A 20,339-nucleotide genomic window follows, 5' to 3' on the forward strand; every position below is an offset into this window, starting at 1 on the left:
GGTTTGATTAGGGCAGGGAAAATGGAGTATGAGAAGAAGCTTGCAGGGAACATTAAGACGGATTGCAAAAGTTTCTATAGATATGTAAAGAGAAAAAGGTTAGTAAAGACAAACGTAGGTCCTCTGCAGTCAGAATCGGGGGAAGTCATAACGGGGAACAAAGAAATGGCGGACCAATTGAACAAGTACTTTGGTTCGGTATTCACGAAGGAGGACACGAACAACCTTCCGGTTATAAAAGGGGTCGGGGGGTCTAGTAAGGAGGAGGAACTGAGGGAAATCCTTATTAGCCGGGAAATTGTGTTGGGGAAATTGATGGGATTGAAGGCCGATAAATCCCCAGGGCCTGATGGACGCATCCCAGAGTACTTAAGGAGGTGGCCTTGGAAATAGTGGATGCGTTGACAGTCATTTTCCAACATTCCATTGACTCTGGATCAGTTCCTATGGAGTGGAGGGTAGCCAATGTAACCCCACTTTTTAAAAAAGGAGGGAGAGAGAAAACAGGGAATTATAGACCGGTCAGCCTGACATCGGTAGTGGGTAAAATGATGGAATCAATTATTAAGGATGTCATAGCAGTGCATTTGGAAAGAGGTGACATGATAGGTCCAAGTCAGCATGGATTTGTGAAAGGGAAATCATGCTTGACAAATCTTCTAGAATTTTTTGAGGATGTTTCCAGTAGAGTGGATAAGGGAGAACCAGTTGATGTGGTATATTTGGACTTTCAGAAGGCGTTCGACAAGGTCCCACACAAGAGATTGATGTGCAAAGTTAAAGCACATGGGATTGGGGGTAGTGTGCTGACGTGGATTGAGAACTGGTTGTCAGACAGGAAGCAAAGAGTAGGAGTAAATGGGTACTTTTCAGAATGGCAGGCAGTGACTAGTGGGGTACCGCAAGGTTCTGTGCTGGGGCCCCAGCTGTTTACACTGTACATTAATGATTTAGATGAGGGGATTAAATGTAGTATCTCCAAATTTGCGGATGACACTAAGTTGGGTGGCAGTGTGAGCTGCGAGGAGGATGCTGTGAGGCTGCAGAGCGACTTGGATAGGTTAGGTGAGTGGGCAAATGCATGGCAGATGAAGTATAATGTGGATAAATGTGAGGTTATCCACTTTGGTGGTAAAAACAGAGAGACAGACTATTATCTGAATGGTGACAGATTAGGAAAAGGGGAGGTGCAAAGAGACCTGGGTGTCATGGTACATCAGTCATTGAAGGTTGGCATGCAGGTGCAGCAGGCGGTTAAGAAAGCAAATGGCATGTTGGCCTTCATAGCAAGGGGATTTGAGTACAGGGGCAGGGAGGTGTTGCTACAGTTGTACAGGGCATTGGTGAGGCCACACCTGGAGTATTGTGTACAGTTTTGGTCTCCTAACCTGAGGAAGGACATTCTTGCTATTGAGGGAGTGCAGCGAAGGTTCACCAGACTGATTCCCGGGATGGCGGGACTGACCTATCAAGAAAGACTGGATCAACTGGGCTTGTATTCACTGGAGTTCAGAAGAATGAGAGGGGACCTCATAGAAACATATAAAATTCTGACGGGGTTAGACAGGTTAGATGCAGGAAGAATGTTCCCAATGTTGGGGAAGTCCAGAACCAGAGGTCACAGTCTAAGGATAAGGGGGAAGCCATTTAGGACCGAGATGCGGAGGAACTTCTTCACCCAGAGAGTGGTGAACCTGTGGAATTCTCTACCACAGAAAGTTGTTGAGGCCAATTCACTAAATATATTCAAAAAGGAGTTAAATGAGGTCCTTACTACTAGGGGGATCAAGGGGTATGGCGAGAAAGCAGGAATGGGGTACTGAAGTTAAATGTTCAGCCATGAACTCATTGAATGGCGGTGCAGGCTAGAAGGGCCGAATGGCCTACTCCTGCACCTATTTTCTATGTTTCTATGTTTCTATGTACCTAAATGAATGGAGAGCGGAACGGAGAATGAGCCAGTCTGTTCAGTGCCTGTGAAACCCACCAAGCTGTAGGGGACTCCGCTAGACAGAGGTGAGGCGGCGGGGTTAGCTGCATAGTCAAGGGTGCTTGAGGCACCGGTATCCAGCAGGTAAGTCCCTTTCACCATTTCCACTTCCATCTGTATGGTCGGTCTCCCCCATGCATCATACTCGAGGGAACACAGGTGGAGGCTGTGCCTGTCCTAGTCATGGTTTTGGTTGGGAGGGGGCAGATGGAATTTCGGTACCGGTGGCGGTGGCTACTTTTCCTGGGCTATCTAAGATAGCTCGAGCGCAGTTAAAGAGGTATCAAACGAGTGGGGAGGGACTGGCTTATCTGTCTCGGTCTTTTGGGCAGAGGCTGGAGAATTCTTTCCTGCGCTATTCTTCCAACGATTTTTACAATCCCTTCTCCAGTGCCCACTCTTTCCGCACCCAAAGCAGGTACGTTTTGTATCGGAGGGGTTGCCCCCCTCATGGCGCCATTCCCTCTTGTCTTGGTTAGGTCGGATTTCGTGAACCCTTCCCTTCTGTGGGTGCTCTTCTGTCCCTCTGCCCTTTCTGTAAGCTAGGGTCAGTTGCCTAAGCACTCCCTGTTCTGTGGCTTGGGGATCTCTGGGGTCGACCAGGCCTCAGCCTTGTTTCTTATTCTGGGTAAACTGTTAGCTACTAGGCTTCAGAGCCAGTGTGCTAACTTGTCCGGGTTTAAGTGATCCCTGTCTATGTCCCCACTACAGGCGCTTTTGTACACCGACCACAGTCGGTCTGCAAAAGCCTGTGGGGTTTCTCCTGTGAGCTGCACCGTTTTCTCTACTCTAGAGAAGGGACTCCTGTCATTGCAGCCCATAGCTTCTAAAATGTCTTTCTGGATGGCAGCAAGTGTTTTCTGTCCTGTTTTGCTCTCAGTCGAGAGGGACTGGTACAATTTGCTGTCTAGGGATAGGAGAAGCACCTTTGCCATTTCTGCATCATCGCACCCATTAATATCCCCTGCCTGTTCCACTTCCACTTCCACAAAATGAACCGAGGGGTCTCCCTTTGGAGTTAGCTTTCCCAGGTGGCTTATCATAGCCCTAAGCTGGTGGGGAGTGTGGGGGACCACAAGCTGACTTTCCAGGGGCCCTAGACCCCTGTTAAGGGTGGGCGGGCCAAACTTCTGTTGCAGGACCGGGCACATTGGCCCTAGTTCTGGCTCTCCCTGTTCTGGCTCACCTCTCTCTCCTCCCTGCTGCCAAGCCAAACTGAAACGCGGTGCTACAGGTGGTGGTGGTTCACTATCCCCTGTCCGCCCCGCAACTGATTTGCCCCTCCTGCTGCTGCATCGGTGTAGTCACCGGTGTCAAAGGTAGTGACCAGGTAGTTTCTTCCTTCTCTTCCAGGTTTACCTGGGGCGTGCCCGGGCTTATTAGGCATACCATGCCTTTTGCCTTGGACAGAGCAAGGTTTAAACTTTTAATTTGTTGCTGGCAGGGACCGTGGTCTCCCGATTCAAACCCATTAGTGCTAGCTACTTTATACGCTGCTTGCACATCTTTTAATCTTTCCTGGAGCTCTTTTACTTGTAGGGTGAGGCGAGTGCTTTCCTCCCTCAGTGACTTTTCATTACTTTTGGCCTCGGTAACCTGACATTGAAAATAGCCCTGACTGTTTTTAAACCTTTCCATTATTTGGGTCCTTTCCTGTTTTCCTGATAATCTTTCTTCTGACATAACCCCTTTCCTGGTTGCTCTCTGCACATTCCCATAACTCTGCCTGTAATGTTTCATTCATTCTGTCTAGCAGCTGGACCTGTCGCTGTAGACAGACCAACCAAATTGCTTTCTCTACTGCTTCTTTGTGATCTTTACTTGCTGTCCACTGGGCTGCAGAATCAGCCAGACGCTCAGCATGCAATAGACTAAGCACCCATTCCTTAGTTACATTCACTTTCTTATACACATAGGAGGAAATCCTCTCTTCCATTTTGGTTCTTTGCCCCAAACCAGCACTCTCTACATCACACCCCGTGTACCAGAGTCCTGCCGCGGTCGGCATTTTGTAAGGGGGTTGTGGGGTGTGTTGTGGTCTCTATGAGGGGGTCAGGTTCCCTTCTGACCAACTTGAGCGGTTTCGAATCGCTCCCCCTCCCTTGATTCTGAACTCTGGATTTATTTGGGGGGTGTGATAAAAGTGCAGAGGACACTGGTTTGATGCAAAGAACTTTGGTTTTATTACAGTCAAGGTAAACAGGCTTATTACTCTAGTAAGAAAATACACAGTCAAACTTACAATCACTCTAATAAAGAACAGTACAAGGAAAGGTACAAGGTCAAACTTATAATCACTCAGATAAAATACCATACATGACACATTCAAAGGGGGGTTGCAGTAAAATTATACCTCCCACCTCCCAATACCTAATTCTAGCTAGGTTAGACTCCAGGGGAGGGACCTATGCTTACCAATCCTTTTGATAGTTAATGGTAGATGGTGATGTTCTTCCTTCCTTCAGGACTTCAAGACTTCAAGGCTGGAGAAGTTAATTTTACAACTGTCATGTTGGTTTCTCTCTTTGTCTTGATGAGGTAGTAGCGACCACCTCTCTCCCCCACTCTCTCTTTGTCTTCTCGTCTCTCTTCTCTCTCCTCCCTCTCCTCTCTAACCTCTGTTGAAAACACTGGCCAATTATATGATTTCAGTGTTCTAATCTTGCCGCCCAATCTGTTCACAATCCTTTGTATAATTTTGGCGGGCTTGGTTCTTTGTAATATTTTGTCGGGCTCGTTAAAGTTGATATGTTTTGGTTGGGTTGATCTTCGAAAAACTGTTTCTGATGGAAATATTAGTTTGGTAATTGCAATGTCCTTTTGTGCTTAGTCTTTTGCATACAGGCTGGATTGGGCCTCTTTGTGATGTATATGCTGAAAATGGTTTGTCCAGACCCGTGTTGATGGGGAGCTATCTCTGGGTGATACTGTGATGGTAATGTCTCTTGTGGAGGAAGATTTCCAAATACTCATTCTTCCAGACAGGTTAACTCAGTTCTCACACCCAGGTAGCTTTACTTAATTAAACTGTCTCTTGCTAGCTCCGTAGGTCCGTCCACAGCCTTGAGTTTGTCTTTTAAAATCCAAAATTCTATAAAAATTCGTAGTTTCTTCCATAAGCACTTTAGAGTTCCAAACTTTTCGGTAGATTGTCCCAAATTAAATTTCCTTTCAAATGAGCCCAAACACAGGGGGGTTCTTCTGAATTTTGCTCACTGCATGGGTGGAATGCGAGGCCTGTGGTGTGGGCGCGATGGGAACCCTCCAGGACGGATTGGAGGCCTTGGGGGAGGTCTCCCATCACGGGGGTGTGGGTGAGGCAGGGATGCTGGATCGGCACTTACCTCCTGGATCCAGCAGGCCTCGCCTTACTTTCGCTGCTTGATTCCCCGAGGCCTGAGAAACCCAACATTTGAAATGGGGGTTAAATCTGAGGCATACCAGCCTCATAATATTTAAATGAACCCCCCACCTCCTGTGAGCAGGTTGGCTGCAATTCCCTCGTTGCCTGCCCCCATTAAAACGGCAGTGGGGGGGGGGTTCAGATGTTTAACCCTTTCACCTCCCAAGCGACCCCAACACACCCGTTTTTGGGGTTAAAATTCCCCGCTAATTCCCTTTTCGGAAAATTGCTGATGGAATTATCCTCAGCAACAATCTTTAATCTCACTTATTGTAAAATTAATTTTTGAATAAACAAAGATTTTATTGGAAGAACTGTCTGCCTTTATTTTACAAATAGGATTTATTTATTAAGGAAACCCCTTTAGGTTTCATTTCATTCCTTAATGTTTCCCTTTAGAGCCATGCACACGACCCGTCCCATTCCCCAACCCAGAATAATGTGGACAAGCTGCTCCCTGGGCTCGGGCAGTGCCATTCTACAGTGACCTGTGCTGTCTCACCCTCCCATTTTACTCCCTGTGGGGAAGGGTCTATCTCCTGTCAGATCCCCTCCCTCCCCGACAGCCCAGTGGCGATTGAGGACTTGCTGTGGGCACAAACCCAGCGCCCACCACCCCTTGGTACAGTTTGTTGCACCACCAACATGTTCACCCACCTGTCTCAGGGAATCCTTTCTTATCCTCAGTTTGGTGAAGCAGAAAGCAGAGTCCACAAAGAACTACATGTACTTCAAAACCTAATATCCATCTACAAGGAGCGGGTGGGCTGTGTGGGGAGCACTGTCTGTTTATTCTCTGTCACTATCAAACATGGCTGCAAGCTCTCCCTTGGCCGATTTCTGCTTTCTCAGTGTTTATTGTGTAATCTAACTTTCTACCAATACCCTTCATAAATAAGCTGCCTGTGGGCTAGAAATTGCCTGGAGATCGCCCGCGCCCGATCCTATGCGGTATTGGGGCGGTTGGGTCTTTACCACGGCCGGAATGCCGCTGGTGCGCGCTCCCGAGGTTTTCGGACGGTCCATGTCGACGGCGGTGATGCGGTGCGGGAGCGGAGCGCAGCGGGGCCAAAGTCGACGATCAGCTTTCCTGTATAAAGGGAAGCTGAACCGTTGTGTGACAGGGCCGCAAACGCTTGTCTGCGCATTCTCCCGCCATTCCGGGGTCAAAGGTGACCCGCGCATGCACAGGCAACAGACGGACCGCACTCAACAGTTTGAAGCGGCAGAGGTTGGTGCGTCTCCATGGGAATGGGGCTGGGAGCATTTGCCGCGTTTTTGAACATTCTTTACAATTTTCACAATTATATAATATAAAAGAATATAATTAATAATGTAAGTAATAATAATTATAATAATAAATGGAGGTGCTGTGCTGGTGCAGAACGCTGTGGCCCCGACGTGGGCAGGGTCAGGGGGATTGTTAGTGGGAAGAGGAGGAGGAGGAGGAGGGGGTCAGGGTCAAGGGTCAGGGGGATTGGGGAAAGTTGTTGGGAAAGGTGGGCGCAAGTAGAATTATGGGAGGGGGCAGGGTCTTTTCCGTGCTGTTTATACTGTTGTTGTTGTTGCTGTTTGTTCTTTATAATGTTTGTTGTTGTGAGAATTTATATTCATTAAAAATATTATTTTATTGTTGGCATGTTGAAAAATTATGACTTTTATATAAAATTTTATTCAACGAAACCATTATTGTACTGTGTCTCGCTCACTCCTAGGACATTGACAACTTTTATGAAAGACAACTGTAAATGTGTGATTGAGGGCGTCCCTTGTAAACTCAGACCTTATCCTGGATGGCCCAGACCCAACTGACTGGGGTTTCCCTGAGTCTTGTGAACATCATGTAACTGGGTCAGCCGCTCACAATGCAACAGCTCCAGCAACCTGTGAGCATCCTCACCGGGGCATACATTACAGTGTGATGCCTGCTCCAGCTGGATAGCCCCACGGTCACACTGTAAAGCCCCGTGAAGTATGGTTACTTGGATGTACACACAGTGACCCCCCCCCTCGGGTCGTTATGTACACACAGTGACCCCCCCCCTCGCGTCGTTATGTACACACAGTGACCCCCCCTCGCGTCGTTATGTACACACAGTGACCCCCCCTCCCCCCCTCCTTGGGCCGTTATGTACACACAGTGACTTGGATGAGCCCCCATTGCGTGGACACAACCCCTCCCCACTCTGTGTGGGACAGTGAGCCCCTTTCTCTCTCCAATCCTGTACTGGGATTTAATTCAGTGCCTGGTCTGGGTCTGAGACAACAAGCCTCTTTGAATAGCCGTTAGAATAGGAGAACTTTTTTATTGCACGGTCCAATCATTTGCAAGGCTTTTACAGGTCACAATCCTTCATAGACTTGCTGATACAATGTTTGCACGTTGGTGAGGTAATGTTCCGTCTACCACAGAGTCCAAGTGTCACTCAGCGAACACACAACCGATTTATAGCAGGATCTCCGCATATATGTCAGCCCAAAGCCTGCTGAAGAAAAGTTCTCCCAATTCTCCCAATCACATTCAAATGATACAAAAGTTCATTATCCGCATAGAATCACTTCAATACAGTAGTGCTGCTCATGTTGAACAAACCTCACATATCTGTTAATATGTACAGCACATATCATTACATTTGCATCAACAATGGCTTTTCTTCATTATCCACCATCTTCTGGGCCACTGTGAAGCTGCAGCAAAATGGAGGGAGTGTTGTCGCTGGGCCCAAGTCAGGTCAGTCCTCCAGCAATGGGCGGTATCCAGCGCAGCGTTAACGGGCCTTAAAAACACATTTTAATGGAATTTCGGGCTGGGAGGGAATTTTCCGACTGTTTTGGATCTGCAAAGTGGGCGGGGGATTTTCAGCAACGGCGGTGGTAATGGTCGTCCAAAATTACTGCCGGCGCTAATCGGGGGTGGTAACCGCGGTAACGGTCGGCCAAATTACCGCCGGCGATTTGAGGAGAAATTCTAGCCCGTGTGTTTTCCTGATCAACTATTGATCCTCACTCTATCAATGTACATTAGAATGGTTCATCCTTCAGTCTGGATGTCCATTTACCTGCATCAGTGGTACCCAATTGTGTATATTGGCCTTCACCATGACACCGGCTAAAGAAACCAGCCAAAAAACTAAATGCCGTCATCGCTCAGAAATCCCGAGTGTTTCCAGTACCGACATTGTGGCTCTCCCAACCTGGCTCTGCGCCTCGCCCAGTGACAGCGCAAGGCGGAGGTCACCGTGCTGGATACTTTGTGCTCCTGATTATTCCCGGGTGTTGATTTTAATGGCGAGATAATGGGGAGAGCCAAGGGTTAGGTGCACTGGCCCTCAATGTCTGATTCACTGCTCTGTGCTCCGGTCAAGCGAGACTCTGCCCCGGGAGCAAAGTCCTTGTATTTGGTCCCTCAGATATACAGGCAGGGTTCGTACAGGTGAGTGCTGGGCCTGGCTCGCCAGCAATTCCTTGCCCTAGGATGGGACGCTGCAGGCTTGCGCGCCCAATCCCCCAGACCCTGATGATGCTCAACGCTGCCGGAGGCACCTTACAACATCAGCACTTGGACTATGTGGGACCCAGGGGAAGGACGGGGAAAGGGGACTGGAATCGGCAGCTCCAGTTATAGAGATAGCAGCAGGCACGATGGGCCCAATGGTCTGCTGTAGCTTTTATCATTCCGCTCTATACGTTGGCTTTTGGTGTATTCCTCCCGTGAAGGCTCATTCGCTCACTCACTGACTCCATCAACCTTCAAATGGGTTTCCATTGACTGAATCAGAAGGTCAAGAGTTCAAGCCTCACTTAACCGTCCTCTCAGGGGACGTGAAAGATCCCACAGCGCTATTTTAGAGAAGGCTGGGGAGTTCTCCCGAGTGTTGCAGACAATATTTACCCCACAACCAATATCACTGAAACCACAACAGAGGATGTGGTCATTATCCCCGTGCTCCTAGTGGGATCGTGCTGTGCGGAATTGATTGTGGAGTTTTCTACGTTACAACAGTGACAACACTTCAAAATGTGATTGGTTGGCTGTAAGACGCTTTGGGAGGTACTGAGGCCGTGAAAGTCGCTATGTAAAGGCAAGCTTCTCTCTATAAAGAGGGAACAATGGATGCTGTCACACAGACCTAATCGTGGCCATTCCCAGCCCGTTTACTTCCCACCATTTGCTTTCACCAAGGGGGCACTGCAGGACCCTCAGCTTCTCCTTAATGGCCCAGTCTTTCCCCAACCTTGGGTCCGAGCTTGACATGGTAGAGCTCAATTTGTAGTTCAGGAATTCCCTCCCCAAACCTCTTGTCCTCTCCTCCTCTCTCTCCTCCTTTAGGACTCGGCTTAAAACCTCCCTCTTTGATCAAGTATTTGGTCACCTGACCTAATGTCTCAGTGGCAAATGGTATTCCGAGCTGGGAATGGCCTGTGTGCCGGCATACGGTTTTTTCTCTGTGTGAGAGAATGAACTTGCATTTATATAGCGCCTTTCACGATATCCGGAGTTCCCAAAGCACTTTGCTGCCAATGAGTTACTATATTGCCAACTGGATAGTCAGGCATTGGATCAGCAGACATTGCCAGAAACTGTGCAGTGCAGCATTGTAGGGCTATTAGATCAAACCCATTTATCTCTATTTGTGCTATTCATTTGTCTATCTTGTTACAAATGTTTGTGCATTCAGATAAAGAGCCTTTAATTATAACTTTTTACCATTAATCCCTACTTTCACCTTACTCGCTGACGCATTATTCCATTAAACTCACTGTCCCTCCTGTCACACTCTGCTGATATTTACCCTACACCATACACTACACTGCTCCAGTGCCTTGACTTTTCTCTTTAGGGGCTCAAAATTGGCCCACACGTTTTTTCATTGCAATCACCAGTGATGCACCGATTTTGTGGGCTGAAAACGGCAGCAAAAAGATGTCTCTGGATTCTGGCAACTCTGTGGCCTCTCCCATGGCTTGGCACGGCATGGTCCGTTGATTAGGGGACGGAGCTAGGGCACTGTGCAAAAAACAGTGCCGGCAACTCTCCGCATGCGCACTGAATCGTTCGCGCATGCGCAGTAGCTCCTGCCGATGATGATGATGATGATGCGTGCTGCAACGTGGGACCTGATGCTTTCCGGGCCGAGTGGCTTGCTGCCTTCCTGGGCTAAGGCTACAACAGACAGGTTGGTGCGGGGAGAGTTTTGATCGGGGTGGGGGGAAAGAGTTTTGATCGGGGTGGGGGGCAGGAGGAGGAGGAGGAGAGTTTTGATGGGGGGTGGGAGGGAGTTTTGATCTGGGGGGGAGTTTTGATCTGGGGGTGGGAGGGGCTGATAACTGCATCCAGTAATTTTAATGAGCTTACTCAAGACTTTCCTTAACCCTGTTGATGAAAATACTTTCCTACATAAGAACATAAGAATTACCGGCAGGAGATACTTCTGTTTTTTATTTGAATATTTTGAACAAATTATGTAAATATGTTTTATCTCTTTACTTCTTTTATTTTTGTAGTTTAAGCTTCCATGAATGCTTCTGTTGTATAGTAAATTAACTTTGCGAAGTTTGTCATATGATGTCCTGTATAGCTGTTTGATCCTATTCACATTCTTTAGTCAAATCATTAAGTTCTGCTGGCCTCCGATGTACCGACCTGCGCTGATTTCTTAACTCTCCGCAAGGGTTTTCTATGCGGCCACAAGTGGCCACATTCGCTGGTCTAAGTTAGTTTGGAGTAACTATTAGCTGTGCAAAGTGGTGTAAATGGCCAAAACGGGCGTAGGTGGCTGGTAACGCCCCCTTTTGAAAAAAACCAAACTAAACTAAAAAAATCCTAACTAACTCACTTACACCGGCGCAAATTGAATGTGCAAAGTGGGGATTTTTAAGATACTCCAGAAAAATCAAGTTGCTCCCAAAAAAACGGAGCAACTCCTGGGCAATTTAGAGCCCTAGATTTTTAAATGTCCCCTCACCTGACGGTAGATAAGCCATGGCAAACATTTAAATAAATATTCCAAAATTCTCAACGAATATACATTCCATTGAGAAATAGTCACTTCACGGGAACAGTAATCTATCTGTGTTAGATTTAAAGATGGGTTATGATATTGCAAAGTACAGTAACAAGCCTGAGGATTGGGAGAGCTTTAGAACCAGCAAAGGATGACTAAAAAATTGATAAATAGGGAGAAAATAGAACATGAGAGTAAACTAGCAAGAAATATTAAAAAAGATTGAAAGAGCTTCTACAAATATGTAATAAAGGAAGAGAGTAACAAAAGTAGGCATTGGTCCCTTAGAGGCTGAGAAAGGAGAAATTATAATGGGGAATAAAGAAATGGCAGAGACTTTGAACAAATATTTTGATTCGGTTATCACAGTAGAATACACAAAAAGCATACCAGAAATAGTGCGGAACCAAGGGGCTAATGAAAGTTAGGAATCTAAAGTAATTAATGCCAGCAGAGAAATAGTATTTGAGAAATAATGGGACTAAAAGCCAACAATCCCCTGGTCCTGACGGCCTATATCCTCGAGTTCGAAAAGAGATGGCAGCAGAGTTAGTGGATGCATTGGTTGTGATCTTCCAACATTCCCTGGATTCTGGAGCAGTCCCAGCGGATTGGAAGGTAGAAAATGTAAGTCTGCTATTCAAGAAAGAAGGGAGAAAGAGAGCTGGGTGCTGCAGGCCAGTTAGTCATCATCAGTCGTCGGGAAAATCATCGTATCATTAGGCAGAGTCAACACGGTTTTATGAAAAGGAAATCATGTTTGACAAATTTATCAGAGTTTTTGAGGATGTAACTAGCAAGATTGATAAAAGAGAAACCAATAGAGGTATTATAATCCAGAATTCCAACAGCAATTCTATAAGATGCCACATAAAAAGTTGTTTTTCCAGATAAGAGCTCATGGGGTTGGGGGTAATATATTAGCGTGGATTGAGGTTTGGTTAATGGACAGAAAACAGACAGTGGGCATAACTGGGTCATTATCAGGTTGGAAGGCTGTAGCTAGTGGGGTGTCGCGGGGATCAGTGTTGGGGCCTCAGCTATTTACAATCTATATCAATGACTTAGATTGTAAGGTTTTTGCTTTCCTTGTCCTTACTACAGTTCTTTGTGTCGTGTATATTTTGTTCCTGTAAATCCCAGAGTCAAAGGCTCAACCGAAAATGATTAGTTTATTAAAGCCAACAAACCACACAGGCAAAGCCCCTGAGAGATTTGGTTGCAACATACAATCGCCCAATCCGGCTGGTCGTCACCGATGCCGATTGTGGGCCCTGGAGCTGGGAATGAGCGGTCCCCATCCGTCTTCACCTGACTGCCGCAGTCCCCGGGAGCGAGAGAGTGTCTCCCAGTGTGTCTCCCTATACATGTCCTTCCGTCTTAAAGTCTGTTTGTCACAAAGCCCTGCCCCAACCGTAGTTTCAGTTGCTAGGCTTCTGAATGGCCGACATTCACACATCATCAACCGGTAATTCAACCAGCGGAGATATGCAGAGTCTGTGAGATTGAAGATGACTCCTCATCTTGTATCCCACTCCCTGAAATACACATTTAGTGTGGTCTCCTCTTACTGTCGATGGGTGTGTCTGGTCGTCGGCTCGCTGATAAACGTTTTTCTGATTCAGGCCATGAAGTTAATCTGACCCCATTGTTTGAGTGAAACCTCGAGCTCATTTCTCCCATCGGAATCAATCGAGGCTTGCTCAAGATTCCAGGCCACATATTTCCATGGATGCTCCTTTTCATAGTCAGTCGAAAAGCTTAAAACATCCCAATGTACAGTATATAAGGTAAACACTTTAATTAACACTAAACTAATTCATTAAATAAAATAATGTGAAACTAGGAGATGTGTTGTTGCTGCAATTATCTGGACGTTTTGGTCCAGGGCGACTACATCTGCGGTAAGTGTCTGCGGCTCGATGAACTTTGTCTCCGAGTTGAGGAGCTGGAGTCCGGGCTGCAGACATTGCGAGACATCAGGGAGAAAGTTACCTGGACCTTTTGCTCCAGGAGGCAGCCACACCCTCTAGATTAAATACTTTAGAATTGCCACGAGGTCAGGGACAGGAGGGTGTGACTGCCAGTGAAGCAGGTAAGGGGATCCAGGAGGTAGTATTGCAGGAGCCTCAGTCCTGCACTTGTCCAATAGATTTGAGGTTCCTGCAACCCTTGTAGACAAGTGTGCAGACTGCAGGGTGGACGAGCAGATTGACCAAGACACCGTGGTGCAGAAAGCCATTCAAGTGGGGGGAGTAAAGAGGCAGCTGGTTGTAGTAGGGGACAGTATAGTTGGGGGGATAGATAGCTTTCTCTGCAGCCGAGAGCTTGGGTCCGAAGGCTGTGTTGCCTACCCGGTGCCAGGAGAAAGGACATCTCCGGGCTGGAGCGGAACTTGGAACGGGAGGGGGAGGATCCAGTTGTCGTGGAATATGTAGGTACCAATGACATAAGTAGGACTAAGAAAGAGGTTCTGCTGAGAGAGTTTGAGCAGCTAGGGACTAAATTGAAAAGCAGAACCACAAAGGTAGTAATCTCTGCATTATTACCTGAGCCACGAGCAAATTGGCATAGGGTCAATAGAATCAGGGAGATGAATGCGTGGCTCAGAGGTTGGTGTGGGAGAAGTGGGTTTCGCTTCGTGGGGCACTGGCACCAATACTCGGGAAAGAGAGAGCTGTTCTGTGGGGACGGACTACACCTGAACTATGCTGGGACCAGAGTTCTAGCAAACCGAATAAGGAGGTAGACAGGGCTTTAAATAACGGGGGTGGGGGGAGGGGTGGGGGGGTGGGGGGTCCCAGTGGAGAGAAATCTAGAATGCTAAAGAGAAAAGAAAAGGAAGCAATGGAGGAAAGTGATTGTGATAAGGATAACCAGATAATGTCAGGAAGGGACACAGCGTACAAACAAAATAGTGCACTAACAATCCAGGTAAGAGAAAATAGCGATAAGACAAATAGGGCTATAGTACAAAATAATGTTAAGATGTCTAATAATGTTAAAAATACAAATCTAAAAGCATTGTATCTGAATGCACGAAGCATCTGTAATAAGGTAGACGAATTAACAGCACAAACAGATATAAACGGATACGATATAGTTGCAATTACGGAAACATGGTTGCAGGGCGACCAGGGTTGGGAACTGAATATCCAAGGATATTCGATATTTAGGAAGGACAGGCAAAAAGGAAAAGGGACTGGTGTGGCGTTGTTACTAAAGGATGAAATCAGTGAGAAAGGATATTGGCTCAGAAAATCAAGATGTAGAATCAATTTGGGTGGAGCTAAGGAACACCAAGGGGCAGAAAATGTGGCTGGAAAGTTGGTTTAGGAGGGAGGGCTTTAAATTCTTGAGGCATTGGGACCGCTTCTGGGGGAGATGGGACCTGTACAAACCGGATGGGTTATGCCTCAACAGCGCCGGGACCTGAGAACAAATTCAAAAGTGAAGGAAGTAAAGCAGAAATTGGATAGCAAGAATCTAGAAAGTGAATCTGTAATACAGAGGAAACAGGGCTTAGTAAGTAGTAAGCAAGGAGGTCTTCCTGTGCTGGTATATACTTTAATACAAGAAGTATAGCGAATAAGGCAGATGAGCTAAGAACACAGGTCGACACTTGGGAGTTTGACATTATAGCTGATACGTTCGTAATAAAGGATGAAACTGAGAACTGAGTACTGTGTACGATGAGCAAGTGTGACCTTAGCTCCTTTAATAAGACTCCAGATTGCAGGTACCTCGTGAGTAGTCTGCTTGTATCCCATGCTCCGAAGGGATGCTGGGATCTCTTGGGACTCCAACAAGTAGGCCCTCTGGTGGTAGTGTAATACAGATTACAAGGGGTTAAATACACAACATCACTCCCCCATGAAGTCAACAGTACACTTATTTACAAGGTGAGACGATCTGGGACTTTACGCTCCCTTGTCGATCGTCTCGGTACAGATGCGGATGTGGATGAGTTGGTCAGTTTTTCACTGGGCTGTTGGACAGCCGGCCTTGCCGGGCGGCTGGGGATGATGAGTTCGGTTTCATGGTCAACCATGATGTCAGTTGCCATTTGTGTGTGTGTTGGAGGGTCAAAGTTGGTGGTGTTTTCTTCGGGTTGTTGGTAGCTGTTGGTGAACTGCAATTTGATTTGGTCCAAATGTTTTCTGCACATTAGTCCTTTGGCCAATTTGACCTGAAACATCCTACTCCCCTCTTTGGCTACGACCATGCCAGTGAGCCATTTGGGACCATAATTGAGTACAAACACAGGATCATTGACCTCAATATCGTGTGACAAATTTGCCTGGTCATGGTACACACTTTGTTGATGCCGCCTGCCCTCCACGTAATCATGGAGATCAGGGTGGACAAGAGAGAGCCTTGTTTTGAGCGCCCTTTTCATGAGCAGTTCGGCTGGGGGAATCCTGGTGAGTGAGTGGGGTATTGTGCGGTAGCTGAACAGTACTCGGGATAGCCAGGTCTGCAGGGAGCCTTCCGACACGCGTTTCAAGCTTTGCTTGATGGTCTGAACTTCCCGTTCTGCCTGGCCATTGGATGCGGGCTTGAACGGGGCAGTTGTGACGTGCTTGATCCCATTGCGGGTCATGACTTCCTTGAATTCAGCACTGGTGAAACACGGCCTATTGTTACTGACTAGGACATCAGGCAGGCCGTGCGTGGCAAACATGTCTCGTAGGCTTTCAATAGTGGCCGTGGACGTGCTAACAGACATTATTGCACATTCAATCCATTTTGAGTAAGTGTCCACGATAACCAAGAACATTTTGCCTAGAAATGGGCCCGCATAGTCTACGTGGATCCTCGACCACGGTTTGGAGGGCCACGACCACAAACATAGCGGTGCCTCTCTGGGTACATTGCTCAGCTGAGAGCAAGTGTTGCACTGGCGCACGCATGACTCTAAATCTGCGTCGATGCCATACGTGGGATCTGGCTATGGCTTTCATCATTACAATGCCTGGGTGGATGCTGTGCAGTTCACAAATGAACGTATCTCTGCCTTTCTTAGGCAAGACCACGCGATTGCCCCACAACAGACAGCCGCCTGCAGGAACGTTTTGTCTTTGCGCCTGTGGAACGGCTTAATTGCCTCCTGCATCTCCGCTGGGACGCTGGACCAGCTCCCATGGAGGACACAGATTTTTTACCAAGGATAGTAAAGGATCCTGGCTGATCCAGGTCCTGATCTGGCGGGCCGTAATGGGGGACTTTTCGTTTTCGACTGCATCCATTACCATGAGCAAGGCCACTGGCTATGCCATTTCCGCCCCGGTGGTGGGCAATGGCAGCCGACTGAGAGCATCTGCGCAGTTCTCTGTGCCCGGTCTGTGGCGCATTACATAGTTGTATGCCGACAGCATGAGCGCCCATCTTTGGATGCGGGCAGAGGCATTAGTGTTAGTCCCTTTGCTCTCAGAGAACAGCGATATGAGCGGCTTGTGGTCAGTTTCAAGCTCAAATTTGAGGCCAAATAAGTACTGGTGCATTTTCTTTACCCCGTAAACGCATGCCAGAGCCTCTTTTTCAATCATGCTGTCGGCCCTTTCGTCCTTGGACAAACTCCTGGAAGAATAAGTGACCGGTTGCAAAATTCCCGATTTGTTAGCCTGTTGTAACACACACCCGACCCCGTATGACGACACATCGCAAGCCATCACTAAACGTTTACAAGGGTTATACAGGACAAGCAGTTTATTTGAACACAACAGGTTTCTGGCTTTCTTAAAGGCAGCCTCTTGTGAATCACCCCATACCCAGTTGTCTCCCTTGTGCAGTAGCGCATGTAGGGGTTCTAGCAGGGTACTTAACCCAGGTCGGAAATTACCGAAATAGTTAAGGAGTCCCAGGAACGACCGCAGCTCCATCACGTTCAGTGGTCGCGGCGCGTTCTTGATGGCCTCCGTCTTGGCGTCAGTGGGCCTGATGCTGTCTGCTGCAATTCTTCTTCCCAAGAACTCGACCTCCTGCGCCAGGAAAACACACTTCGAACGTTTCAACCTGAGCCCCACGTGATACAACCGACTAAGAACCTCTTCCAGATTCTTAAAGTGCTCAATGGTGACCCGACCTGTAACCAGTATGTCGTCCTGGAAGACCACTGTGCAAGGAACCGACTTTACAGGCTCTCCATGTTCCGTTGGAAGATCGCTGCGACCGACCGAATCCCGAACGGGCACCTGTTGTAGATAAACAGACCTTTGTGCGTGTTGATGCAGGTGAGGCCTTTCAAAGACTCCTCCAGCTCCTGCGTCATGTAGGCCGAGGTCAGGTCCAGCTTCGTGAATGTCTTCCCTCCAGCCAGGGTCGCAAATAGGTCATCTGTCTTGGGTAGCGGGTACTGGTCCTGTCGCGAAAAATGGTTAATCGTTACTTCATAGTCCCCATAAATTCTGACCGTGCCGTCCTCTTTGAGTGCAGGACAATCGGACTAGCCCACTCATTGAATTCCATCGGTGCAATGATGCCTTCTCACTGCAGCCTGTCCAGCTCAATTTCCACTTTCTCACGCATCATATATGGTACCGCCCGTGCCTTGTGGTGGATGGGTCGCGTACCGGAAACCAAATGGATCTGCACTTTCGCCCCCGAGAAGCTTCCAATACCTGGCTCGAACAGCGATGGAAACCTGCTCAGAACCTGGGCACTTGAGGCATCGTCGACGGACGAAAGCGCTCGGATGTCGTCCCAATTCCAGCAGATTTTCCCAACCAGCCTTTGCCAAACAATGTGGGGCCAGCCCCTGGCACAATCCACAGCGGGAGTTCGTGTACTGCTCCATCATAGGAGACTTTGACTTCTGCACTGCCAATTACAGGGATTAGTTCCTTGGTGCAAGTCCTTAGTTTGGTGTGAATGGGGCTGAGCTTGGGCCTGTGTGCCTTTTTGCCCCACAGCCTGTCAAAGGTCTTTTTACTCATTATGGACTGACTCGCACCCGTGTCCAGTTCCATAGATACTGGAATTCCATTCAGTTCAACTTTCAACATTATTGGTGGACATTTCGTGGTGAATGTGTGTACCCCGAATACTTCTGCCTCCTCGGTACGAGTCTCCAATTTAGCCTGATCCACGTGGATCGATCTTCCTCTGCAACGTGGTGGTTTGCAGGGTTTGCAGCTCACCTGCACATTCACTGGAGTTATCCCATTTTTCTGCAACCGTTGCACGCATAGTGCTTGAAGCGGCATTGATGGGGCCGATGATCACCTCCACAGCTTCAACAAGGTGTTAACTGCCTCGCATTAACAATTGATGGTGGACTCTGGGTTATCTGAGGTCGGGCAGCAGCAGCCGGCATGTATATTCATGCTCGAAAACAACGTTACTTTGTGCACAGTACTGGCCGAAACTTCTTTACTCTGCGAAATCTGTTTGGTGTTGTCGCTGGTGGACATAAATGTCTGGGCTATCATTATGGCTTTGTTTAGATTCGGAGTTTCAACAGTTAACAGTTTGCGAAGAATTACCTCATGGCCAATGCCCAGTACAAAAAAGTCTCTAAACATTTGTTCTAGGAATCCCTCAAATTCGCAATGTCCTGCGAGGCACCTTAGTTCGGCGACATAGCTCGCCACTTCCTGGCCCTCCAATCGTTGACAACGTGTAGAACCAATATCTCGCCATCAAAATGCTTTCCTTAGGATTTAGGTGTTCCTGGACCAGCGTACACAATTCTTCATAGGATTTAGCTGTTGGTTTTGCCAGAGCTCGGAGATTCTTCATGTTGCCCATAGACAGTTAGGAGGATCGCCCTTCGTTTGGCACAGTTCTCGGCCCCTTCCAGCTCGTTGGCCACAAAGTATTGGTCGAGTCTCTCCACGACGGCCTTCCAATCGTCCCCTTCTGAGAACTTCTCCAGGATACCAACTGTTCTTTGACATTTTCGCGCGGTTGTTCGTTACCTCATCGCCATTTGATACATTTGTAATAAAGGATGAAACTGAGTACTGTGTACAATGAGCAAGTGTGACCTTAGCTCCTTTAATAAGACTCCAGAGTGCAGGTACCTCGTGGGTGGTCTGATTATATACCGTAGTCCCAAGGGATGCTGGGATCCCATGGGACTCCAACAAGTAGGCCCTCTGGTGGTAGTGTAATGCAGGTTACAAAGGGTTGAATACATAACAATAGCCGTTACAGAAACATGGCTGAAAGAGGGGCAGGTTTGGCAGATCAATATTCCTGGCTACAGGATTTTTAGACAAGATAGGGGGGTAAAAAGAGGGGGAGTCGCAGTGCTGATTAAGGAAACTATTACAGCAGTGAGGACGGATGATATGTTAGAGGGATCGTCAAATGAGGCCATCTGGGTCGAATTGAAAAATAAAAAGGGGCGATCACACAGCTGGGCGTGTGGGAGGGAGATAGAGGAGCAAATATGTAGGAAAATTGCTGTGAAGTCCAAAAACCATAGGGTAGTAATAGTAGGGGATTTTAACTATCCAAATATTGATTGGGACAAATTTAGTGTGAAGGGTATAGAGGGTGTGGAATTCTTGAAATGCAATCAGGAGAACTTTTTTAGTCAGTATATAACAAGCCCAACATGAGAGGGGGCGGTCTTGGATTTAGTTTTGGGGAATGAAGCTGGGCAGGTTGAAGGGGTATTAGTGGGAGAGCACTTGGGTGCCATTGACCATAATTCAGTCAGATTCAAGTTGGTTATGGATAAGGACAAGGATAGGCCTGAAATAAAAGTTCTGAATTGGGGAAAAGCTAATTTTGCTAAGTTAAGGAGTGATTTGGCCATAGTGGACTGGAAACAGCAACTTGTGGGTAAATCAGTTTCGGAAGGAGGAGATCCGGAAGGCTCAGGCCAAACATGTGCCCTTAAAGAAAAAGGCTGGGAAAAATAATTCTAGAGCCCCCTGGATGTCTAGGAAGTTACAGGGGAGGATTAAGAAAAAAAGGGACGCTTATATCA

General features: G+C 47.5%; 1 protein-coding gene across 4 annotated transcripts in view; it reads left to right on the forward strand.

The window, feature by feature from the left end:
- The window catches only part of mthfs (5,10-methenyltetrahydrofolate synthetase (5-formyltetrahydrofolate cyclo-ligase)), a 149,227-nt gene that overhangs the window by 37,097 nt on the left and 91,791 nt on the right, over nucleotides 1-20,339 (forward strand). Inside the window, exon 4 of one of the 4 annotated variants that reach the window (XM_070858704.1) lies at nucleotides 4,456-4,478. The exons of the other annotated variants lie outside the window; for them this stretch is intronic. The gene's annotated coding sequence lies outside the window, so the exon portion shown is untranslated. Of the gene's footprint in view, nucleotides 1-4,455; nucleotides 4,479-20,339 lie in introns of those variants that run through there. 4 annotated transcript variants of the gene reach the window in all.

Source organism: Pristiophorus japonicus, chromosome 17 (genome assembly GCF_044704955.1).
Source record: "Pristiophorus japonicus isolate sPriJap1 chromosome 17, sPriJap1.hap1, whole genome shotgun sequence".
NCBI classification, from domain to species: Eukaryota; Metazoa; Chordata; class Chondrichthyes; family Pristiophoridae; genus Pristiophorus; species Pristiophorus japonicus.